General features: G+C 40.5%; 1 long non-coding RNA gene across 1 annotated transcript; it reads left to right on the top strand.

Moving 5' to 3' along the window:
- On the top strand, positions 1-26,592 carry LOC135981734 (uncharacterized). Its single transcript, XR_010598897.1, has 4 exons — positions 1-84; positions 2,564-2,617; positions 20,147-20,240; positions 21,901-26,592. It is a non-coding gene; the product is annotated as an uncharacterized LOC135981734 (long non-coding RNA).
- The last annotated feature ends 220 nt before the right edge of the window (positions 26,593-26,812 follow it).

Raw genomic sequence — 26,812 nt, 5'->3', positions numbered from 1 at the left:
AAAGAGGAAGAAGAAAAGAGTAGCTAGGAGTAATTCTATCCTTAACAGAAGGAGAAGGATGAGGATGGTGGACTTCCAGGGCAGGTGATCTGAGAAGGCAAAGTTTTGATTGTGTTATCTGCTTACAGGAGAAAGGAGAAAAGAGAAAACTTTGGTTTGGGTTTGTTCTGTGAGTCACTCAAACTGATGGGGCAGGGAATCCCCTCCTGTGCAGTCCAAAGCACAGATTGTCATGAAGTTCTCCTAGCACATTCAGAGTCTCACACGTATGTATAAACCTAGTGGCATAATTCCTCTGTAGTATAGGTTCAATAGTGCAGGTATAGCAGTAAACCCTTATTAAGGACTAGTTACCTTGTCAAATAAAAAATCCAGTCTTGCTCATACAAAAAAACATCACTCATATAAGTATTCCCATTGATTTCAGTGGGATTCATTATGTAAGGATCATTGGCAAGAATAAGGGCTGTAGGACTTAAACGAATATTCTTGAAAAACAAAGGTGCATTTTTAGTTGTGTTATGTTGAGTTTTAAGAACCCCCAGCAAGGTAGAGAGGGGCCTAAGCCAGTTCCTCCTAACCCCCCATCTGAATACCTCTTAAGGAAAAGTGGCATCTGATCTGCACTTTAAAGTTTGGACCCCTATCAGAAACTGAGTTGAAAGTGTATAGGATTCTTTCATTTCTTGTAATTCCCTTCTCATAGGACAGGGGTTCTCAAACTGGGGGCTGAGATCCGTTGGGGGGGGGTCATAAGGTTATTACATGGGGGGTCACAAGCTGTCAGCCTCCACCTCAAACTCCACTTTGCCTTCAGCATTTATAATGGTGTTAAATATATTTAAAAGTGTTTTTAATTTATAAGGGGGGTCGCACTAAGAGACTTGCTATGTGAAAGGGGTCACCAGTACAAAAGTTTGAGAACCACTGTCATAGGACAACAAATTATAATCTAGGTAACACTGGAAATTTTCTTACTTTATATTTAAGTATTGAGTAACAAAATATGTTTGCTAACAAAACTGTTCCAATCATATCCACCTCCAATTTATATGTTATGTTATCAGCTGACATAGAGCATAACCTTCCACATCAGTAGAAACCAGTTCCACACCAGCAATATGAGCTTGTTACATAGTTGTAAAGACTAAACTGTGGTGGCATTTATTCTTATTGGTAAGTTTTAACATTGATAGAAATACTTGTAAGCCTCTGACACTTGTCTATCATTCACTTTGTTACTGCCCGCCTCAATTTATTTCTAATTATTTCTTCTAGTGGCAGTCTGCAGATAAAGACATTGCAAGTTATTAGGGTCCCAGTTCATCAGAACACTTATGCATAAGATTAAGCCAATTCCTGTTCAGCAAAGCATTTAAGTCTCACTGAAGCTTCATTCTCTATTGGCCTCCTGAGCAGAACTGAACAAGGGTTTTACTTGTCAGCTGTAAACATTTTAAATTAAATGTATTCCACTATTTTGCCATCACATCAACTCATGCATGTCAAAATGTTGAAAGCCCTGGATATATCTTTTAAAATATTTAAATTACTGTAAAAATGCACTGGACCTTGGAGTACAGACATGTATCCCAATGTTCCTGTAATGGAACTTGGGCCCTTAACACCAGGAGCTGCTGGGAGAAATAGTCTGCAGACATGGTGCATTATAATGAAGGGTCACCTAACTAAGTCTCTAGTGACTTTCTGCTGGAGACTATCTAAAGGCTCTTGTCTCAGTTTTGGCAAGTTGAGGAAAGACTCTCCACTGGGACCTAGTTGGAGGCTTAGCATATGTTTATACCTAGGAATCAGTCTAGAGTTAAGAATGGAAGTTTGTAGCCTGGAACAAGTGTATGGGAAATGTCCAGGCTAGTCTACAAACATGTTTAGTAGCTCAAGCTCATTGGCAGTCAATGAACTTAAGGTAAAATGTCTAGTGAAGGCAAGATGAGGGGATAGCCATTTCTGGCTATCCCCAGGGAAAGATGTCTTTTTCTCCCCTCTCCAGCTTGTGGAAGCAGGACAGGACTCTGTTACCCAGCATCTTGAGTAATTTTTGTGTAAGACTTTTACATCTTCCGTTTATTAGTCAAATTGGTTCTGAGGAAAGGGGTGGAGAACTGAACTTGAAAGTCAGGGCTTTATTTTCATTATATTGGCTGGTGAATCTGCCCAACAGCTTATAACTGCTGTCATACAAGTCATAAATTCTGTAACAAAAACGCAGCTATGACTTTACTCAAGAGGTCCATCGATGCTATACAAAACCTGGATGACAAGGCTAAAACTCTTGCTGGCACAGCACATTGTAGTAAGATACTTATAATTTAATTAAAATTGGCATGTAAGCTCTTAGGAGCAGGGACCATGTCTACCTATGTGTTTGTACAGCACCTATCACAATGGAGCCCTAGTTCTAAGCACCTAGAGCTACTGTAACCAAAATAAGGCAATCTGCAACACCAGCTTAAACAATTTTACCACTAAGTGTCCCAAGGAAACAGATTAAATGGACATTTCAATATGTTACTGTAATTAACTTACTTATTCTTCACTTCAGCTCAGAACAATGGAGAAGTGTTGACCAGTGGTTCAGCCTGCCAGTAGGGATATGGTAAGTCAGTCCTTTCTTCTCTTCAAATATTGCATATTTTTCTCAAGTTTTTAATATTCCTGTTTCTTTAAATTCTGTACTTTAAAAACATCCTAAACTGCAGTATGATAAAAATGACTGGCTTTTTTTTTTCCTTTAGAGGGCACTGAAAAGACAATTTTCCATTCACTAAAGCAAACTGTATTGGGCTGTTTACAGAGAGAGCAATGTAATGTGGGAATTTCATACACATAATTTAATTGCAAAGGGAAGTTCTTTATCAATTATAAAGGAAAGTAAACAATTTGAGCAGACCCCACCTCCCGTCCCTGCAGGTTCAGAGAGAGAGAGACTAGTTCCAGGAAAGAAACTCATGTTCTTTCAAATGGTAGTACAAAACCCTAATCATACAGGCAGCTATTGGATATCTCTTGATTATCCAAATAATTGTGATGCTGGTCTAAGAAAAACAATGGTAAAAATATATTTAGTGTCATTGACTACAAAGTCTTGGACAGTCCTGGCTTTGGTGTACAGGGTTTTGGGAATTTTCTATGAAACATTGCCCAAAAGCAGGAAAGTTTATTCATTAACCTTATTGATACATCTGAATGACTCTTCTTGTGCCTTACAGGGATATTTCATATTAAAATAGAGGAAGGGCAAAAAAATATATAAATTTAAAACCCAAACGTTCCCATAGATTTTAGGGGATATCCTAAATTGCCATTGCCAGTCGCTGTAATATAGACACTGCTTGGGAAGGAGTTTGAATGTTTTTAGTCTGAAAAAAAGATGCTTGCCAGGTGACTTACTGGTAAGAAATACTGTATATACAGGGGCCACGCTGTAAGAAGGGAATTGACTTGTTTTCATTGTGAACCAAAGCTAGAAATGAGAGAGACGTTTAGACTGGATATTAGTAAGAGATTTTTCACTTAAAGGGTAATTAGGATATGGAATAGTCTGACAAAAGATGAATATACAAACAGCAAGGAAATTAACAGCTGAGTGCTGAGAACATTTCTGGGTGTGTCTGGTGAATGGTTGTCCTAAGAAAAGGCAAAGGGTGGATTAGATGGACCAATAGTTCTTCCCATCCTAATTTCCTAAATTTCTATGTACCCTTTAGAATGGGGATTACTTATTAATTAGTCTCAAACAGCTCCTTTTGAATCCTTGTCACATAAAGGTTGACCAACAGACACCTTAATTAAGTGTATTGTGAGACATTTGGCATTGCTAAGATCAGTGTGGGGGCTGTGTGTGTACATGTGTCTCTGTACTAAAATCCTTTGGAAATGTTCAAAATACAAAGTGATTGAACATGCACAGCAACCTGTCACTAAAACATTAGGACTTCATTGTTCCTGTATAATTTGATTTTTCAAGTCACCTCAGAAAAAGTAATTAGTTCACATTATGGATCAATTGCCTCAAATTGTAGTTTTAAAGAATGAAGGCACTTTTGAGATTTACCCAGAACAAAAAGCATCTCGGGGCAGCATGGGCTGTGAGTCAGAAGGCCTGGATTTGTATTCCTCTCTGTCACTGACTGACTGTGTTAGCTTGAGCTAATTGCCTAGTGCCCTATTTTTTAAAAATGGCCTTTGATGTTGGGTGCTGCAGTTTTTGGGTGTGAAACTTAACTCACCTATGGCCAGATTTTCAGAAATGCTGATCACCTGCAGCTCCCATTGACTTCAGCTGATGTTGTGATGCTCAGCACCTCTGAAATCAGTCCAGTAACATTGCTGTCGGTTTGTCTGCTTTTTTTGAAAAAGCATGCATAATTACTGGCAACTTTTGGAAGTCTGGGCCGTCCCTTCTTCTTTCTGCAGCTGCCCCATCTGTAAAATGGGATAATCGTGTTAGTCTACTTTTGTAAAGTGCTCTGTACTCTTCAGACAAAAAGCACAATACTGTACACAGTAACTGCTGTTATTGCCATTCACATTCCAAGACAAGTACACTCAGGAGAAAAGAATAAAACTTTGTAAAGGTCTTGAAAATTTGATTCCGATCCCAGATATCTGAGCCCATAACACTGTTTATCTTGTACAATTAGTCACTGAGTAAATGTGCCAAAGAGAATCAAGTAACTTTACAAAAATAAGTGAAAATATGTATTTATGGATATGTTTCCAAGGTTGGAATCGTGTCTCTGTTTATGTCATATTTCAGCCCACAGCCAATTTGTAGAATTGAGCTGGAACCCCAGAAATATACAGTCGGGAAAAATGCTTATGAATCTTGACTGAAGAGTCACAGTAATTACTAGTGTAATAGAATCAACGTGACTAAAGGCCTCTATGGTGCAAAGACTTCAGCATGTGAAGACTTAAACTTCAGTGGGACTGCTGACAATGAGTACAGTTAAACATGTACATAAATCTTTGGAGGATTAAGGCCAAATCAGACTGTATTATTAGATAAAGAAGTTAGTTTACTGATGTATATGTCATAATCTGACCCAGTCCCTCTCTCTGGGCTCACACTCGTCTGTCATGATTGGATCCAGCTACTGAATCCCATGTGCTTCTAAGTCCCCTGGGTGGGTAATGTCTGGTCACTGTTCCTAGCTCTGGGTCTCTCAAGCATGCTCCCAAGTGCAGAGCCCATGTCTGACACCCTTCTTAGGCAATGGGACCCTGCAGTCCAGCAGCCTAAATCTCAGAACCAGTGCCATAGCTTTCCTGAGCCCTTAGTTGAATTCCCCCAGAGTCTACATTGCTGTGAGAACCTCTGGTTTCTAGTTAAACCCTTCAGGGACAACATGGCAATAAAGCAAGGAACACAGACTCAGTCAAGGAAATTCTTAGCCATAAACACTTTACTCTTAAAAAAGCACAAGAAAGTTTCAGTGGAAAACAAGAAAATCCTGAATGCGACCCTCTCAGTCTGATCTCACCCCGTTTGTGAGTCCTGGTTTTGAACAACATCATCAGGGTGAGTCAGAGTTTTTCCTATCCGTGATATCGCCAGCAAGTTCTGTTTACAAGGTGTGATGGAATGGCTCCTTGTGTAGAAAAGCAGCCACCTTTTAAAAACAATCTCTGTCCCATTTCTGCCCCATGCTTTGGTTGGGAGGTGGTAGTTCCCAGACCCAGATCCCCATCCTCCCACTATCAGCTTCTGTGTGGAAAGTCAAAGTCAATGGCCCTGCCGATAGAAAATCCATTGCTGCTGTAGGAAAGAGTAATTCATCATTGATGGCCCTCTCATGGCTCTTGATGGCACCTCTCTCTAGGAGGTGTCTGACACACCAATATGATCACACAGTATCCAGAATAGTAGAATTAGATTTGGCAGAATTAGACTAGTTTTCACCACCAGCTGGGAGTCTTAAACGAACATGGATGTTACATGATAAAATGAAGTTTGCAATCACCAAATGATGTTCTCCAAATAATATGGGGTTCTCCTATTTGACCTAAACATACCCCCAATCTGTCACACATACTTCACTCTATTATTTTCCACATCGTTGAATCACATGATCAAAGTGAAGAGACGATTGCAAGTTTCATGATCTGTGTAAAAACTTCTGTGGTGAAGTAAAGGTTCTGTGTAGATAAATAACATAATGTGCAGTTGAAAGAAAGAGAGAGACAATAAAAACAAATCTAATATATCCTCGCTCCCGCTGGGGACAGAGGATCTGATTTTGATCTCTCTCCGTTTTTTGCATTGATGTAACTCCATGGACATTATTGGAGATAATCCTGATTTACACTGATGTAAAGGAGACGAGAATCAGGTTTAGCCTGGTTAGCCTTCTTGAAGACTGTGTCAAGCCACACTCTATGTAAATCAATGAAATTCTTTCTGCTCTTTCTTCCTGTGACCTGAGCCATTCTATGTTAAAGTTTAAAAAATGGATTTTTAAAGTTATTGTTCTTCTTTTAAACTGCGTTAGCATAGCAATGTTTCCTTTTAGGCAAGGGACTCTGATCATCTGTGGAAGCCGGTCACTACCATAAATGTGTAACCATTGCAGTTAAAGAAGGTTTTAAAACTGAATGTCCAAAGTGAAGCACCTAAATACTTCAGTGGCAGCTGTGGATGCCAAAGAAGAGGCCACTTTTAGTTAGATGCCAAAATATGGATTTAGGAACTAGCATCCATACCTGAAAGTGTAAAAATTTTGACCTGTATGATCAGAATGTCAATACCTAACTAAACATTCCTGGTTTTTGTTTCTTTTACTGTAAAACTTTTGTTCCGAATTTTATTCATTCAGAATTTGGTGCATTTAGTGTAATTAACATGGGGGGCAACAATCTGAAGAGAGAACCAAAGTGGATACTGAGCAAATGATTCAGGGAGAAGTGAGAAAAATTAACTATGAAAAAGACAGGAAGGTAAAAAGCATAAGGCAAAGGAAACTAGATGAAATGGGATAGGGTCTGTGAAAGAAATTCTTTCTGGCCAGAGCTATGGAAACTGGAGGCACAGTGATTATAATTTTGTTTGCAGTTTTTCTGTGATCCCTTGCCAATCTCAAATAATTTAGCAATGCTGAGGGTTAAGGAGTGATTTACCTTGTTCCTCATGTGGCAGGAAAATCACTTTGCAATATATTTTGTTGGGATATAGAGCAGTATTTGGTTAAAGCTGCAGTGTGGTGCTTACACCTGATGGCAGCACAAGGCACTTCTAAGGAACTGGCAGCAATGTTAGGAAGAGGAAAAACCATAATTAGAGGGGATGAGGAACTGACATGAAGATATTTCTGTCAAAAAACTTAACATGCAACACTTGTTCATGCAAATACAGGATATCAACAATACTACTTACATGAGCAAAGGTTTCAGGATTGGGAATGCGGGGAGGGAAATTGTAAAATAAAGGGGAAATAATTTAATTTTGCATGAAATCCCTTCTCATACCAGCAGTGGTTTGAACAACAGACATATATCCTGAGAGGAAGCAACTGTGAAGAAGGAAATAAGAACTAGGATATGTTGTTCAACCAAAACAGACAGTTGGCTAAGATCGTTTTGGCTCCCTCCTTGCAAAGGCAGGGTAAACCAACAAGTGAGCTAAAGAGTAAAACGCGAGTTGTTTAAATAGGTGTTTAAAGCTAGGGGCTGATAGGTTGGATGTTTTGGCAGTGAAAAAGGGCTAAAGACAATCTCCATCACAAATGGAAATGATGATTCTCTTTCTGAGAATGGAGAATGCATCATCTTTCTGGGCGTAGATGAAGAGGACAGCCTCGGGCTCTCATGTGGGATGATACTGTTTCAGATAGATTATTTTAATTTTGATGATAGGGTGCAGGTGAAAGGTGGCCTGAGCAATGGAGACTCCTGAGGCAGGAAAAGATCTCTCAGGTCTTCTGGAGGTATTGGATAGGAATCTCTTTAAAAACCGTGAGGTAAAATATTCAGTGAGCAATGCCCACACATCCCCTTACCCATATGTTGCAGGACTCTGTATTTCTGCAGTAGTGTGTTTGGGGGGCTAAGGGGGAACAGCTGTCAGTTGAAGCAAAAGCAGCTGTCCCTCGTTACAAGAGACATCCCTCACTTTAGTTCTCTAGCTACCTCTGTCTCAGACATTTGTTTCAGTTCCAGCATTGTAAATGATTTCCTCTAGAAATGCTGAATAATAAAACAGAGTTAGCAAACAATATTATTTATGCTAAAAGAATTAGTTCCCATATGGTTTATCCTGTACTATTGTTTATTCCTATGCCGTTCATCTTGTATCCATGTTGTGTATGACATTTCAGCATTGGGACATTGAGGTAGATGGATGAAAGTCCAATTGAAGAAAACTTGAAATTATTATCATTTATCCCTCATTATTAAGGTAATTTTAAAATAAAGCCAAGGCAGTTAGAGCTTTTAGATTAACAGGCATGGATCCAAGGTGAAAACGGACTTGTGTCTGTGTTCCTATTCTCTGAGTCAGTCATCAGCTGGCCTCCAGTATTGCCCTTTGCCCTCTTTTGTTCTCACTTAGCACCAGAAGGAAGGCTCTCTGAGATCACCTGCTTTGACCCTGTCTTCACTTCTCTGACAACAGTGTTACAGATGCCAGAAATAAAATGCTTTGTATAGATACAGCAGTTTCCACAGATATATATACAGTACCTCAGTTTTCTAAAAATAATCAAGGACAGGAAATACTTAGCTTAACGCCCTCCTCCCCCCCCCCCACACCAAATTCAGTGGCCCAAGTGAAAATGAGAGACTTAAAGCATTGCCTTTGTTACTGAAGCTCAAGGGAGTGTTTTAGTAATACACACCATATTTTTTTATTCAGTAAGAGATCCAGATTCCTGGATGCCCTTATGACACATCTGAAGCATTATGTACACATGCCTGAACAATTTGCTTAAGCTCGTACATCATACTGTTTCATCACTTACTTAACCTCAGTGAATTATTTCGCAGCCAGCTCTTATTTTCAGATGTACCAACCATCCATACAACATCAACACGAAGGAAACATTTGTCTCTCTTCCATCCTATTTTGTATCGCAGAAAGCAAATGTTTCATTACTTTGAAAGCAGAATACCCTCACTCTTGATGCCATTATTATGAAAAATACTCCTTTGAAGGCTATTTAACTCTTGAACTGAACCTGAGACCTCAGGCTGAATTTCTATCTCCCAAATATATGACCTAGAAAGCTGAGACAAAGCAAAGATAAAGCAGAGCCACCTGAAGCAGTATTGATGAAAGTTCTGTATGTTTCTGTATCTGTCCAAGTCATTAACCAGTGACACTAAACTTTTGTCCACAGAGCTAGTTTGCAGTGATGAACAATGGCCTGTGAAATATTATTTATTATTTGAACAGCACTATATGTGTACATGGCAATAATAAACAGAAGACAAAGGAGCAGATTTTGGCTCATGTTGCACCTACCATGCACTGCTCCTGCAGCCCAAAGCCAATGTAACCAGCTACCCAAAGATTCTCTCAGCCTTAGCCTGCTTCCCAAGGCTCTTCCAGGGTTGTTCGAGTGTGGTTACAAAGCTGTTCCATCAGCCTTTCTGATCCGTGGCTGTTGTAACAGTCTCTTGAAAATCATTAGCAGATGGCCAGCTCAGAGTTTCACCTTATGACCAGACCATTCTCTCCAGGATTGCAGAGGTGGCTTAAAACTGCTCTTACAGCCCCTCCTTCCTGAGCTTTGCCAGGTGCAAAGGGGCCACTCCTGATGGTCTCACCCACAAACCAGACCAAAGACTTTGCAGTTTAATGGAATAGACAGGTACAGTACATTGCACAAGCAGTAAGTGGCAGGTGTCCTCACTGTCACTGGTTTTGTATACAGATGGGTTGTAAGAAGTGATTTGAAGGAGGAGTTGCAGTGCACATTAATCAGGGAGGTTTTTCCCAAGCTTAAGGGGCAGCGTGGAAGAAGGCACAGTAGCAGGAGTGGGAGAAGTCAAAGGAAGTAGCAAAGAAAGACATTTGGGAGTTGCGTAAAGATATAGGAGAAATCTGGAGCTGAGACTGGAGAATGATACAGTTGGGTAGGCTCTGATAAAGAATATTGAAGACGATATCCTAGTGATGGGCACAGGGTAAAAACTTATCCGGAATAAAAAGACTAAAAGCTCAGGCAAAGATTCAGCAAGTGGGAGAGATGTTAAGAGTAACAAAAAAGGAAAATGAAGGACAGCTTAAAGTGAAAGAAGAAATCCTGTAGGTTTGACAGAGATTTTTTCCTTGGTTATTACTTTATAATCTTTGTTATACCACTGTATAAATAATTATTTCTGCATTCTAAGGTACAGGACTTTGGACCAGTGAGAAATGTTTATTTTTTCAATTATTTCAGACTTTCTGGATTTCATGTTCACAGTACTTCCTTATTTCTGGTGTTTTTTGTTGAACACTTCTATGAGCAAAAGCAGTGATACGTGTCAAACCAAATTAGCTTCTGGTTCAGGATAGTATGTCCAGTGGTGAGCTGGAGCCGGTTTGCACCGGTTCACGTGAACCGGTTGTTAAATTTTGAAGCAGTATTAGAACTGGTTGTTAACCGCTTCCCTGTGAGGGGCACTGCAGCTTTGATGGGCTCCGACCAGGAAGTGATGTAATTCCTCCTCCGTCCGCCAGGGGCACGGCGCTGCGGGAGCCATGTGGGCTGCCGCCTGGCCCTGGGCATGGGCCATGTTGCTGCTGCTGCTGCTCCCCTGGCCCTGGGGCTCCCGCTGCTGCCTGATGGGTCCCCAGCTGCTTTGCTGGGCTGGGCTGCATCCCGCTGCTCGGGCTGCTCCAAGCCGCTCTCCCGGTGAGTACCCGCCACCCTGCCCGCAGCCAGCCCCTGCTGCACCCCCTGCCCTGTCTCCAGCCAACCCCTGCCGCACTCCCCTGCCTGAAACCAGCCAGCCCCGCACTCCTCTGTCTCCAGCCAACCCCTGCCGCACCCCCCTGCGGCCCTGCCCAAAGCCAGCCAGCCCCACACACCCCTGTCTCCAGCCAGCTCCGCACCCCCTGCCCTACCCGCACCAGCCCCACTCCCCCTGCCCTGCCTGCAGCCAGCCTCGCACCCCCCTTGCCTGCAGCCAGCCCCTACCTCCAGCCAGCCCCACACCCCCATCTCCAGCCAACTCCGCATACCCTTGCCTCCAGCCAACCCCGCACCCGCCTGTCTCTAGCCAGCTCTGCACCCCCTGCTCTGCCCGCAGCCAGCCCCACACCCCCTGCATCCAGCTAGCTTTGCCCCATGCCCCTGTCTACAGCTGGCCCCATGTCCACTGGTGCCCTGCAGTTCCCAGGACAGTAACCCTGCACACTTGCTTCAATGAGGGGGGCAGGGAGCAGCTGGGACTCACACATGTGCACAGCAAGTGTGAAAAATCAGGATGGGGGTGGGAGGATAATAGGAGCCTGTATAAGAAAAGACCCCAAAATTGGGACTGTCCCTATAAAATTGGGATATCTGGTCACCCTAGCACACCCCCAGGGAGTGGCAGGGACCCACACATGTGAAACGGAGCTCATTTCTAGTTCAGGCCCATCTTTTAAAAAAGAACTTTAAGTAGGATTAACATACATCCATATTTTCCCGGACATGTCAGGCTTTTTGGTTCTTAAATTGCCATCCGGGAGGAATTTTTAAATTCCGGGAAAATACGGGCATACCTATTGGTACGAAAAATACATACTGTGGCACATCCCTTAAATCAGAACTTTTTATAGGGAACCGGTTGTTAAGATTTTGGCAGCTCATCACTGAGTAGGTCTGCATCTGAAAGTGCAAAGGCAGAATCAGCAAGAATATACTACATAGTTAATAGGAAATTAATGCAAAAAGCTTCTTCTACATGTACATAAGACTGATCAATCTTGCATAACATCATTTTCCATCTATTGCATTCCCACCCTTGGTTTACCTTTTTTTGGCATTCAAAACTGAAGGGGCATTTTAAACATCTGCAGACAATTTTTATAGCCATTAGTGATTCATAAATGTTGATTTCAAAGACATTTCCTACAAGTCCTCTTGCTCCATGGGACCACATGAGTGAGTCTCCCCACAAAAATCCTTGATTTGTTTCCAGGGTGTATCTCAAAATGTCTGTTGTCTCGAGGATGAACTGGTTTTGTTCTAGCTCAGTCGTTGTAAGCTATTAACGCAGCCAGCGCAAACAAATTCCCTAGCCACGAAAGATCCTTCAATCATTTTTGTTTATTGCTTCTTCTGAACCTGATGTTAAATACTTCTGGACTGCATCTATACTGCTAGTCAATCAATGCAGCATTAAATTTGCACATATATCATGTTATTTAAGCATTATAAACCATTTGTTCAATATATTTAGTTCTAAGAGAGGAAAAATGAAGTGTGAAGAAGGAAAGTGATAGAGTTCTCCCTAGTAATGTTAAGAGAGAGAAACATTCCTTCTGCGTGAGTGGCAGTAAACAAAACAAAACAAAGTCTACATTAAAGTGGAGTTAAGTTTTTATATAGATATATATAAAATCAGTAACAAGGGTAAAATGCATTTTGGCAGTGTCTTAATCATGCCCAAAAACTAACTCAATGACCTGGGTTTGTATAGCTTAAGTCTAAACTTAAAAGAAATCTTAATATGTTCAGATATAGAAAGGTACAGTTAAGGTGCCCAAATAGCCTTGCAGTGAGGCCATGCAATAACTATCCATTATCCACTTATGCATTTCAGTGCTAAATGTGTAATAGAGATTGTGAAGTGCACAGGAATTATGGACACAGACTTAAATGTGACAGTTATTAGACTGGATTAGCTGAAGATGCAGGAGGATGCAACTGATGTCAAATGGAGACAGTGATAAGGGAAAACTGAGTTTAGGAATTGGGCCTCTGGGAATTGCCCAAGTGGTTTGCGTAGCAAAGAGAATGTATGAATTCATAATCAACTTGGATTTCAGTATGGCTAATAACTGTAACCTGCTAGTAAAAGCATTTTGCAAATCCAGCCTGTGGAAATTCTCTTTAAAGATGTGGCCCATGTGAAACAAATGCTTTGTTGGCAACTGATTTGTGGTGAGCAAGTTGTCCTTCCCTCAGGAGATGCAACCATCATTGCAACCACATGTACAGTAACTTCCCAATAAGGGAATGAAGTAATGGCTGAGACCTACTTTGAACAGAGAATCTGGATAGAATTTTAACTGCTACTGTTCTTATAGGCATGAAGTAGGAGCAGCTTCGTGTTCACTTGTAGACTATCCCTGATAAACAGCAAATGGTAAAGCAGGGGACAGAGTGGCAAAATGCGAACCACTAATTCCAGTAACTGCTAATATAGGATAAACATTACAAGATCAAGGGGTGATCAGGAGCTCCCAGAGTTTTATTGGAGTTGCTCCAGACGTTGCTGAACAATTAAATGAAGAGCAACCGAAAGGAATGAAAATCTTTCCAATGAGAAATTGTAAACAATTCTCCAAATGCAACAAGATAGGTTTTCTGTGCTGGTGCAGAACCGAATTCTTAGGTTGGCATCACCCAGTGTCAGATAGGCATCTCACAGCTTAACAATTTCAAGAAGAAACTTTACAGGGCATTGAAAAAATGTATTGGGAAGATATAACTGAGCTTTCAGCTAGTCTTTGTCTCACTCGTAGTTCTGGTTAAGAAAAGAGATAGATTTAGTGTTGCTATCTAGATTGTAGACAATTAAGTATAGTTGATTCAAAGAACTTTTATTCTTAGTTCTGAATAGATATTACACTGGATGCTGCAGCAGATTGAATTCATATTGATTTTTCCACATCAGGTTTCACGGTGACTCTTAGCAGACAGAAGTGATTCCGAAAGATAGGGAGAAGATTGATATTACAACAGATCAGTGGCTCCTGTCATTTCAGCTCCTGGCTTCAGTAATGCCCCTGCTACCTTTGAGAGGGTACTGCCTGGCATGCCTCTTTCAACCTGTCTTATTTTCCTGGTTGATAACTTGGTACATGCTAAAACTTTCCAATGTGAACTGATGTATTTACAGATGGACTGTGATAACCTTAGCATGCCAGTTTGAAACTGAATCCAAAGAAATGTGAGCTGTTTCAGAAAGAGGTAACCTACCCCAGGTGCATAATTAGCAAGGAGGGAATTTCCACTGACAAAAGGAAAATTGAAGTGGTACAGAACTGACTGACTTCCCAGATGCACACAAGCATGCAGAGTTTTGCAGGGCTTTGTTCCTAGTATAGAAGTTTCATTTCTAGGTTAGCCAATATAAGCAAAACAGTTGCATGGGTTGGGTGAAAAAGGAAAACCATTTCTTCAGTCACTGAAAATTATTTGGAATTGGTAGAGTTAAAAAACCCTTCTGACCACTTCAGTCTCAGCCTTCCCATGTTTCAAACCCCCTTTTTTATTAGACCCAGCTGTTAGTACGTACAGAATGGGGTCGTACTGGAACAAGAATGTGAAGGACTTGAAAGGGTGGTCACTGAATGAAGGAAAAGTCTAAATTCTGTTGAGAAAAAATTATTGCACCACCAGGAAGGACCTTTTGGCAGTAATGAAATCTACAGACCAGTCTCACCCTATCTATACAACACAGTTGTGCTCAGGATGAAGTATTCATTTTTACAATTCAAGAATCCCGAGGAGCAGTTGTCCAGGTGGTTGAAGAAACTGTGTACGTGGTTTCCTAGTCAGACGCAGATCTAGGAAAAAGCAAAGAAATGCTGATCTTGTTGGAAGGACCTAATCAGATTACTGCCCTAATCAGGAGAACAAGGAATTGACTGCTCAAATGGAGGAGTGTGCCCATAGAGAGAGCCCTCAGTTCAGTCCCCAAGGTGTACAGAAGAACAAATGTTCCCATTTCTGCTGCTAGGACAGTGGAGGCAGGGTTGCTAGAGTGAACCCCAGATCAGTTAGACTGCTCCAGTGGAGGATCCTGATATTAAATAATATGAGATTGGTAACTCAGTTGGCAGTTGCAGTCACCCTGGAATATTGTGTTTCTCAATATACCATTGTAAAGGTTTTTCCAATGGGAACACCTGGAATTTAAAAATGCAATTAGTACAATAAATTGGAAAACCAAGTGAATGATGGATACAGGTAATCGCCAGACTGTACCAGGTTCATTGAAATATAAAGCATTAAGATTATGCCATAGGTTTAAAAGAACTGGATATTTGGGGTTACAACACCCTTAGCCAAGCTAAGGGAGAACTTTGTATTGAGTAATATGTGGCTATGATAGAAAAAGGATACAGGAACTAGTATGTTTCTGTTGCAAAGAAGCTGCCTCCAGTAGACATTGATTATAGTCAGATTGTTCTAAGAGTTCCCTTTGTGTTGCAGCTGGATGAAAGAACTGTTGATATTCAGGCCCACCTGAACTAATCCATGCTTAATATTGAGTACAGTATGCTCCACATGGTCAAAAGCTGGTGGTTTGGGCTGAGGGATTCCTCTGTGAAAGTATGGGGACAAGTAGGATTCAGAAATGGACAGTATGTTGAGAGCAAGAATAATGGAGAACAAGGGAGCTGCTTACTGGCTACAGGACAATGGTATCAAGCTGAGATAACCACTGGTGGGAAGGTTGCTGTGCAGTTTTGCTGCTGTTTTTACCACCTCTGTTCAAGATGAAAAGGACCTGGGTACATTTTACAAAGAAATATATCACACTAGAAAATGCCCCAACTCTCTATCACCAATATCTCTTCCAATGTAAAACTGATATACTGCAAAGCCCCCCAATTCCACTACCTCTCAGCTGTGGGACAGCAATAAACAGTAAGGCACAATACTGCATTGGCAAGGGAGTGGAGTAGTTGACATAGTAGGTCTCTTCCATTTCCACTTTCTATGATAAATGGTGACACATTATCTGAGGCTGCTGGTCTTCAAGTCAGTGAGAATAGGCTAGTCAAACAGTCTCTCCATTTTTGTGAGAGACTTTGTAATCATTACCTTTACACAGCCTACCTTTCAAGTTCCTGACAAGAGCTCAGGGGATAGTGTGATATTAAAACCTAGACATCTTTTCTCTTGTCTGGGTTTTCTGTCACAATGCCAGTGTCTAGGTGTGCAAAGTTCTGGCAACATAGAACACTTTGATATATTTTTCCCAGGCTTCAAACGAACAGTTAAACAATGGACTTGTGACTTCAGGGTAGGCAATGGTAGTCAAGAGTTTATGAGGTAGCTCATCATCTTTATGTTTCTGGCATTAGTTTAAATAACTTGCAGGGTGGAGGGGATGTATGAGAGAGAAATAGACTTGTTAGTGGTTTTTGAGACTGCAGGTTTGATGCCTCAGGGTGTTTTCTGGTCCACACAGGTTTGCTGCTATCACTACAGGTAAAACAGAGGGCAGCCCTTCATCAAAGATTGAAAATGGTTTTTTTAAGACACAGAAAGAAACATCTAATTAAAAAAGGTCCTTGAAAGATATTTAAGTTTCTTTGATAGTGCAATCGATATATTAAGTAGAAAGATTGCATCAGAAGGATAATGGTTTGGGTATTTTTTTAGATTTACTAGGACATCAGATACTGTGTGACTCTCACATGAAGATTTTTATCAACTAGAAGATTTTATGGTGTCCCCAGTTTTGTTTTTTAATAGTGCGGTGGTTTGCATGGCTATATGTCTGCTGATGTGTGATAAATAGCCACCTTCCTTCAGAGGTGCAAAGCTTCATTATCCCAGACTTTGTGCTTTCAGACAGAGGCATCACCTCAAAAAGCAGAAAGGTAATAACCCTGCTCTACTCAGCCCTGCTACAATCACACGTGAAATATTGTGCTGAGTTCTGGGCAAGTCATTGCCAGAAAAATATTGACAAACTGGAGAGAGTTCAGAGAAGAACAACAAAAATAATCACAGGGTTGGTGGGACCGATTTATGAGAAAAGATTACAAGATCTGAATATGCACCGTTTAGCTTGGCTAAGTGACAACTAACTAATACTCAAGTCTACACTTGTTCATTGTTGTCATTTTGTACTAGTGGGAAGCACCAGAAACTACAGTGATAGGGGCCATGTGAGGATCTAGATGAAAAAGGGTATAAACATCAAGAAGAAGAATTATAATGTGGGGTAATACAAGTGAATAGAACTAGGAGGAAAATCGTATGGAATTACAAATGGGAAAATGTTGGCAGAATATTGAAGGGCATTTCCTAACAGAGAACTAATAGGTTGTGGAATAGATCTTCAAGAAAAGTAATTGTAATCCAGTTGCTGGATACATTGAAAACAAGATTGAATGGGAAAATGGAGAGAATAGTCTTCTGTTCTGGTCTATTCAGATTCATTTGCAACACTCCTCAGGATAGTCGCAGAGCCCTATCAGAAATGCAGTGATCAACAGGGCTAGCATCTGTAACATGTGGGGGGTTCTTTCTTTTCCTCCTTTTACTTCAGGAGGAAAATTGTATTGGGATTTTTAATTTATATTTTAATTAGTAATAATAAATATACATTAAATATATGTACACTGCTTTATGGTAGAGTAGACTGAATGATCAAATAGCAGTTAGAGATGTAAAAGATCTGATTTAGTGTCTCTGCTCAGCAGACTGGAAATTTGCTTTGTAAACTAACTGGTGACACGCTTTGTGAATACACAGACATTTCAGGACCAGCCATCACTGACTTTGCTTTCTGCTTTTGAGTGACATAACATAATCAAGGGGAAAAATAACAGACCAAGTCATTCAGGTGCGGCTTTGTAAACTATTCACAGCAGAGTCAAAATCACTCAGGTGTCTTAATTGTTTTTTTTTAAATAGTACACAGAGCTTTTGTGAAAATGTATTGCCTCTCCATGGAATATTTTGCATCTGTGAAAATCCTCTTAAAGAAATCCAGTTTTTCTCCGTGTATGCTCTCTGGATATCAGTAAAATTTCAATGGTGCTTAACTGGGATCATTGGGACAGATCACAAAGTTGAGGTCACATGTTATAGTGTCTGTTTCTCTGGCTAAGTTACACCATGGACTTGAAAGGGCATTTTGGCTCATTTTATTAGGAGCCAGAAACAGTCATTACGGTTATAATTTGTTATTAATACAAAGTCTGGAAACTGGCTGCATTTTTTAAAATTCTCAGATTCCAAGCACACCATTTTATAAGTGGAACATGGCACCCAGAGAATTGTCTGTGACATCATATGCCTACTGTCTCTGTTTGTGGATTTAGCCCTCCACACCCCTAAACTACTGACTTATTTAACCCCCTGATTTATACAGTTGGGGAAATGTTGAATTTTGCTGTATTTGAGATGACTGTATAATAGACTTCATTACAGTCACTTAAGTACACAGATGGGGATTAAAAAAAAAAGACCCAGCTGCCTCATTCCTTGAGCAATGTGTCATCCTTGTGCATTGAATGAGGAAAGGATCCTGTGGAAAAATAATATCTGATCATATAATTAAAGACTATATCATAATGCATACACATAAGAGGGTTGATAGCATTCCCTATTTTTTGAGTGCTTGACTTTTCAACCTTAATCTTCTTTTAAGGTAGATGGGGGTTTTGTATGCAAATAGGTAATAAATTCCATAACTTTATGGGGATTGGACTAGATGACCTCCTGAGGTCCCTTCCAACCCTGATATTCTATGATTTCTATGATTCACCCGTAATCTTTTTTGCTAAACTGACGAAAATGTTGACATTCATCATACTGGTGTTTCTATTTGTTGACCTGGGTATGTGTGTAGGACAGACCGTTCACCTCACAACAGACATATGGCCAGGCTGTCAAACCACTAACAAAAAGGTCTCAATTCTGCAATTAAATCTATAGGGGCAGGCAACTGTGCCCTCACAAAGCCACATTGAAATTAACAATTCAATTGTAGCTTTGGGGCCTATATGTAAGGGCCGACTGGATTAGTTTTGAGGGTGTGTGGGGAACTTGGACATAGAGAAAAGGAGACAGTACTGCAACTGCAGCACCTAGCAGAATGTATTTATACGCAGTTCCCAGAAAACTACTGCTGCATCTAATGTGTTCCACAAGGTCAGGTAGGCAATAGAAAAGTGGTTAATCAGCTTCTCTCTCCTACCTTAGGTAGGGCCTCAGATAATGGGGCCAATGTGGTGTATGCTGGTGGATTTTCCCATGTGCACACAACTCAATAAAGAAAATGAATCACCTTTGCATAAAATCTTGTGCTCACAAAATTGCATGCAGCAGTGGCTTTTCACATCTCGATGCATTTTAAATGCAAAATAAGAAGTCTCCTGAGTTTTTCTGTGAAATCTATCTGAAGAAGAACAGTAAAAATGTTTGTGGAAAAATATAGCATCTTCATGCAGATGTACCCTAATTCAGTGAAATTCCCAAGTTTTTTTTTGAGCATTCAACTACATAAATTCAGAAACAATCAAAAAGAGTACAGCTCCACATGTTATTGTAGTCTGAACCTCATCCCCATTATATCTGTTTAAAAAATATAGAAGAGTTCATCTGTTAGATTATCCTGTGACTTTTTTCAGCTCCCCCACCCCCACCTGCTTTTTCCTTCAAAGAGATTTCTAAGACCTTTAAAGCAACTGCCACACAGGCTTCTCTCACCATCTCCCATTATTACAGAAGGGGGAGCTTAATCAGCAACCAAAACCCCTTCTGCTGCTCTTTCCTTGAGATTAATGCATCAAAGGGTGCTCTGTTTCGGGGGTAAAGTTCACTTTCACAGATTCATTTCCCCATAAATCTCTGACTACTTCTAGTCTTCCATAAAGCACTAGGTTCCCTTTTTGGATTGGATTGTCATAAACACATTCAAAGACTGCAACAGCAGTATTGTAGTTGAAAGGGGGAAAGACCCACTTGATTTCTGCTCCTTCAACAGCTTGTTACGCATCTGACATTATTGCTTTTTCTTTCAGCTGTTCTTATTTATTCAATATTTGTAGCGTGGTGTCACAGAGGCCCCAATCATGTCCAGGACCCCACAGAAGATGTTATCCCTTCTTTGACGGGCTTACTATCCAAATAGAGAAGACAAAAAGGGGTGGGGGGAATAAAATATACAAGCAGTGAGATTAGAGGAATGGCTTGCATATGTCATGTTATCTTCATATTTTTGTTTGTTTGAATAGAAGCACCGGAGGAGAAAGGGAAGGAAGAGACCATATAAAGTGAGGCAGGAGCTAAGAAAAAAGAGTACAAGGAAGGATGATTGGAAAGGAGCAGGTAGGGCTGGATGAGTGATTCCGTCAGTTTGAGAAGTTGGGGCTTTGTTCCCTCCGCCCTGCTGTTGCTCTGCCAGTCTTGCTACCCATGTGTCCTTTTGGGATCAAGTATGAGATCTATCAGTGTTGGAGCTTAAAACTTTTTACCACGGGCCTTCACTTGAATTCACTTCTGCAGTGCTCCCAACCTATTTTGTGCCTACTTTCTATGAACATTTGAGCAGTCAAGTCTTATTCTTGCAAGTGCTCACAGAAAGCAAGTTTTAAGCCTTCCCACTCAAATATGTGGTCAGTTTTATGTGGGAAGGGACAATGATTGACTGTAGCAGGGGTACAGAGTTAACCAACTCTCTCTCCAGAGTCTTGGAGCAGAGATAATTAAAATGAGCCAGGCAAGAATCTGACTGTACCCTTTGCAATACAGACCACACAGGCCCACGCAATTGCTTTATGTGAGCGTGATGAGAGAGAATACAATTTTAGCATTTTACCCAGCCAGTGACTCTTATAGTAGCCTAATGTTGCTAAGAACTATGCCCTTGGCAAGGCCAACCTGGCTCAGAAAGGAAAAGATTTTAAATTTTCTAAAATTCTCTAATCATGCCTATCTCGTACCTCCCTTTACACTTACTACCTTCCCCTAGGAGACTCAAAGCCCCAGGAGCCCTGATAAGAAGTTTACTCATTTAATCAGAAAGAATACAAATACCATGAGATTTATGCAACCAGTTGTAACTAAACAAGTAGCTAGAGTTTAGAATATTGAGTTATCAAATACTGAAAGCACATTGTTCACAGTCAGTCCATGGAGTAGCAAAATAATAAGTCACCCCAAATTTTTTCAAGAAATGATCAATCAGGGAATAATGATCTGATCAGGGCCATGCCATGAACAGAAAAAGTCTAAATTTGTCAAGCAAATTATGCCCTGCAAAGTATTTTATCCCTAACCAATATCAGCTTTTTCATTTGGGTTTGGGGTAGCTAAAGGTTTTCCCCCCCACCTCCTTAGTACTTTGTAAAATTAATAAAAAGTTAACAGAAATTTGGTCCCTCTGTTCTGGACATTTCTGTTATTTCTCTCCCCCTGCACTTAAATAGAAATGCCCTGAGGTCATTTTTCATTTTCTATGTATACTTTGATTTGCCATCCTGCAGATAGAAATATATCTCCTGTATTACCTCCCCATTTTAAAGCTGTGGTTTCAGTTTCTCCTTCTTTTATTGATAGACCTGTCGTTGGTTGTGATGGTCATAAAAGAAGTGATGACAGCTAGATGTCTATAATTGGACAATCTAAGGGAAGGGATCACTTGCTCTATTAGATGTTCCTCTTCTTTTGCCTAGTTATGCAGCAATCCGTTCTTCTGACTGAGCATATTTAGGGATTTGGGGGCCCTCTTCCATTAACGCAATGTCAAGAATATAGAATTCTGCTGAATAGTAATATTATCCTGCTAGCCTTTGCATCATTATTACATATATTTACAGTTGCTTAAATTCCCAGATATTAAATCATTTAATTCTAAACTGATCCCCTTTTGCTATCTGTATGAGTAGCAACTTTTCTAGTAGTCTCCTAACAGCAAATCACTCAGTCTCCTTTACCATAATTGGTTCTACAACATCTTACCTACCAGTTATCTTTTTATTTTCTCCAGATCATTCTCAGAATGCTTGAAAAACCTTTTACGTGCATTCTCAGAACATATGATGTCTGAAAAAAAGACAGCAGTACCGATGAATAAATCCAGCTGTTAGATGTGATTTAACTTTCATTACTGACTCAGTAGATACTATCACATCACCTTCCAATTCTTAAATTCAGCAAGAACAGCAAAGACTCGGATCTGTGACATTTATGTTAGAGTCTCAATCAGTGCCTCAGGAAGTGCTGAGTTACAAAGAGCATCAGCTCTGGAGAAGGATAAAGACTGAACAAGCACGACAATAAAGGAGGATCTTATTTGATTTGAAAACAGAGATTTCCACAGTGGAATGAAAACTGGCAGCTTATAGAAGACGTTATGGTTTGAAGTGGAACTTGAATGGAGTTAAGGCACTTTTCCAAGAAACTGAGACAAGTGCTTGGGGTGGATTGATTGATTACACCCTTTAGTTTAATATGTAACAGATTATTTTAATGAAGTGTTTTGAAGTCCTCCCCTTTTTTTTTCATCCTTGTTTTTTGCAATAGAGCAGAGCCCACCTCCTCCTTATTACTTGCTGATTTTTCCCCTTGCTCCCTTTGTATTTATCTTGCCATTGCCAGTAGGGTCAGAGGTCCAATTTATTCAGCACCTTCTTCTGGGGTCCAAGCACCATGGCAGACTATTGAGCTTCATCACCCAAGAGAGAAAATCACAAATAACACTGTTCATCCCACTTGGGAGAGTGATGCTTTGCTGCCTGCCACAGTGCAGTTTTAAACTTAGACGTGCAACTCTTCATTTCATAGGACCATGAATGAGAGAAGTTAAATTTTGCATGAAAAGTGAACTTCTCACCTAGCTTGAGATGGAGATAAGTATATTGGTTCAGATTTGATTTAAAAGAGAAGAATGACCCAAGCATATTTATCAAGGGGATTTCTATCTGCTTTAGTGAAAAACAGTAGCCAGTGCACTTTCTCCCTTCCCTGTTTTATAAAGCTATAAGGATTTTTTTTAGCAGTGGGGGGTGGGAATGGGAGATTTGGGGCGGGGGCGTTCTTTGGTGCAGCCTGCGGTGACACAGCAACCCAGACATATGGTGTCATTATTCAGCCGACACAAATTTGACACTTGGTGAATTTATTATATTTTGCTTTGCTCCTGGTGCCTGAAAGGCTTTGCAACTGTCTCTTCATAGGGCCTGTCACAGATGTTGATGTATTTTCCTCCTCCACAGCCAGGTTTTACTGTGGAAACTGATACAACTTCACGATAGAATTTCTAGATGAATTATTCACGCATTGCATGCTTTCTGCACAGAGGGGCTTGGAAGAAATCCATCCTATTCAATAAATGGTCTCTTTAATCCCCTTTAACAGAGCATTTTCCCTGAGTTTAAACCATTTCTATTATCACCTTTGTGATCCTAATGTTTTGGATAACATATTTACAGTTAATAGCCTGGTTAAATTTTTCACTATATTTCACCTTAATGTGCAATTAAATCGGCCAGACACAGTGATGAAACTGATAGGTCCAAGAGACAATAAACCACATGGGCCAAATTCTCATCATCTCGACTTCTGCTTGCTTTTTTTTTTATTTGAAATCCTGCAGACCATTCCATGTCCAGTGATTTATAGGGTAATTCCTGAAATATCTCAATATTTGTTGTTGTAGACAGGATGGGTTGCTCTTAATGCCAGTACCATCTGTGGAGATGAGTTTTTAATTGAAAAGAATTTTCAGTCTTGATGGGAGAGAGTCAGATGAACTTATCACTGCCCCCTGAGAAAAGATTAATGAAATGAAAACTTATCATACCCTTTAATAGCTGGAGAAGTAATAAGGATTCATCAAGTGACAATATAGACTTGGTGTCTGTGGGTGAATAACTTTAACATGGCATAGAATGTCTATTCAAGAATTAAGAACTACATTCACAGTTTTTAAAAACATTGACACATCAGTATATAGTATTAGAACTTTTGCTTTAATTCTCCCTCCCACTCACCTCCATCTCTCACGCAAGTCTGGATTCCAACTCCCTGGTTCACAATTAATAGTCCCATTGAAGTCAATATGAAGTATTTTTATTTTCTTATAGTAGTTTTTAAACCACAGCTGTTGTAGATATTAATTCTCTAATCCAGTTTAGGTGATGTCATTTTAATAAACTCCAGTAAAGTGTTTTTAAATGGATAGGTATGATCTAAAACTTTAGTGATAGAGGTACTATTATATACAGTATAAAACTGGCCAACTAGAAATGTAGTTAGCAAATTAAATCCTAATTGGTCTTTCTTCTTACTCAGATTGCTTGGTTTTGTCTGTACATCAATATAGCCTGCATTGCTTAATTTCTGTCAACCAACAATATAACTAAGTTCCCAAATGTTAAGTGGGTTCCTTTCTTGGAACAGTTCCATTTCTTGATGAATTTCCATATGCTAAGATCCCATCTTTCCACCCCCACACTAGCATTAAAATCCAGAATTCACAGAGTACCTGGCGTCTACCCAAGTATTGTAAGCCCTCTGGTCTAAAGCTAATATACAAGTATTATTATTAATATGCATTCCTCCAAAGTTGTTCGCTTATAGAGTAACTTCAAATGAAATTCACATTTCATTTGAACTCAAACACATATTTCATGTCTACATTCAAAGACATTCTGCTTCTGAAATTTTGCACCAAAACAGTTGTATATTATTGAGAAAATATTACTGTACTTAAGAAAAATGCTTTGACTTTCACAGTTGGGTCACTGCCACACTGTTAATTGGCCACTGTGCATGGAAGAGGAATATAAGCCAATTTTTTTTTAATTTGTTTTTTCTCAATAAGGCCATGTCTATACTACAAACTTTTGCAGATGCCACAGTTAGTGGCATAAAGCCACCACAGTTAGTATATCGCTTGTGTACCTGCATACTTGACTTCTTGTGTCAGGGCTGTGCATACTCCCCACGACTGCTTGTGTCGGTGTACAGTGCAGTGTAGCATGGGTAGGTGTCCCAGTGCAACCTGCCACCATCCAATGTATTGTCTTTTGGGAAGTTTTGGGAATGCAGGGTGGGGCAGAAATGAGTCACATAGGGGTGATGGGAGAAAGGGGCTAATTTCCCAGCATGCAATTGTCTCCATCCTATAATGTCATCAATATCCCATAATTTTCATGCCTTTTTTATCCCACCAACCCACACAGCCCTCCTCCCTGTCTGTCATCTTTGACAGAAGCATGGAGCCTGCACAGTTCTGCACTATTGCCATAAGCATTGCAAGCACCGGATGCAGGGTCTTCCAATATTTGCAGAGCTGCAAGAAGAACCGAATAAGTAGGTAACATAACAGTTTATTGGAGGACAGATTGCTGCAGCATATAGTGAGAACCATTTCAAGGCTGTTGGAGAAATTCACAGCACAGCTGCAGATGGTGGAGCACCACTTCAGGGCCAGAGAAACGAGCACTGACTGGTGGGATCGCATCATAATGCAGGTTTGGAATGACGAGCAGTGGCTGCAGAAATTTCAGATACACAAGGCCACATTCATGGATCTGTCTGCTGAACTTGCCCCAGCCCTCCAGTGCAGGGACACCAGAATGAGAGCTGCACTGACACTGAAGAAATGAGTGGCAATTGCACTGTGGAATCTTGCAACACCCGATTGCTGCTGGTCAGTGGGAAATCATTTTGGAGTTCAAAAATCCACTGTGGGAGCCATTGTCATGCAAGTGAACAAGGACCTTGTCTTCTGCTATGCAGGACTGTAACTCTCTGCAATCTGAAGGACATAGTGGATGGATTCACAGCAATGGGTTCCCAAATTGTCCTGGAGCAATAGATGGCATGCATGTCCCTACTTTGGTACCAGACCATGTTGCCACCATGTACATCAACAGAAAGGGGTACTTTTCTATGGTTTTGCAAGCTTTGGTGGATCACTGGGGGTGTTACAGCAACATCAATGTTGGCTAGTCAGGGAAGGTGCCTCCCACGTGCATCTTTACAAAGACAAACTACAAAGAGGGACTTTCTTTCCCAACCAGTGGATTGTCATTGGTTGTTGAAACACCAATGATAACCCTAAGGGACCCAGCCTTCCCCTTGTTCTAGTGGCTCATAAAGCCAGCCACCTTGACAGCACCAAGGAAAGATTCAACTTCCGTCACAGCAGGTGCAGAATGACAGTTGAATGTGCTTTTGGTAGATTGAAAGGACCCTGATGTTGTTTACTCACAAGATTGGATCTCAGTGGAAAAAACATCCCAATGGTTATAACTGTCTGCTGTGTCCTACATAATATTTGTGAAGCAAAGGAGAAACAGTTGCTGCCAGAGTGGAGAGCAGAGGTGGAGTGGCTGTCTGCTGAGTTTGAACAGCCAGACACAAAGGCTATTAGAAGAGCTCAGCGTGGAGCTATATGGCTCAGGGAGGCTTTGAAAGAGCACTTTAATAGTGAACCACAGTAATGCATTGTGGTGTACTGTGCTCTACCTGGTCCTGCTGTTAGGAATTGTGTGGCGTTTGATGTACAACTATCAATATAACACTGTCAGTACACCTATTAATTCTGTGGTGCTTGCTGTATATTTGTGACATTGTGTTTGTCACTGATCTTGTCGGTTGTATACAATGAGAACCTGTAGGCAGTCTTCAGCATATGTTGTGAACTAATAAAGATGAATTATTTTCCAAATAATAGAATTTTGAGTAACAAAACCTGTGCAAAGTAATTCTGAGCAATTTAAAAGCAAATAAATTAAAAACTTAATACATTAATGGAACAGAACTTAAGAGGAAAGAACTTTCATGTCCATTTTAGCTACACACAGCAACTGTGGTTTTCACAGGTCAGTGAGTGTGAACCTATGGTTGTCCTTAATGTCCCCTGGTGTGGAGTGGTAGGGGTAGGGTTG

The sequence above is a fragment of the Chrysemys picta genome, chromosome 2 (genome assembly GCF_011386835.1).
Source record: "Chrysemys picta bellii isolate R12L10 chromosome 2, ASM1138683v2, whole genome shotgun sequence".
Taxonomy (NCBI): Eukaryota; Metazoa; Chordata; order Testudines; family Emydidae; genus Chrysemys; species Chrysemys picta.
Note: the sequence above shows the minus strand (reverse complement) of the source record. Positions and strands in the feature narration are given on the sequence as shown.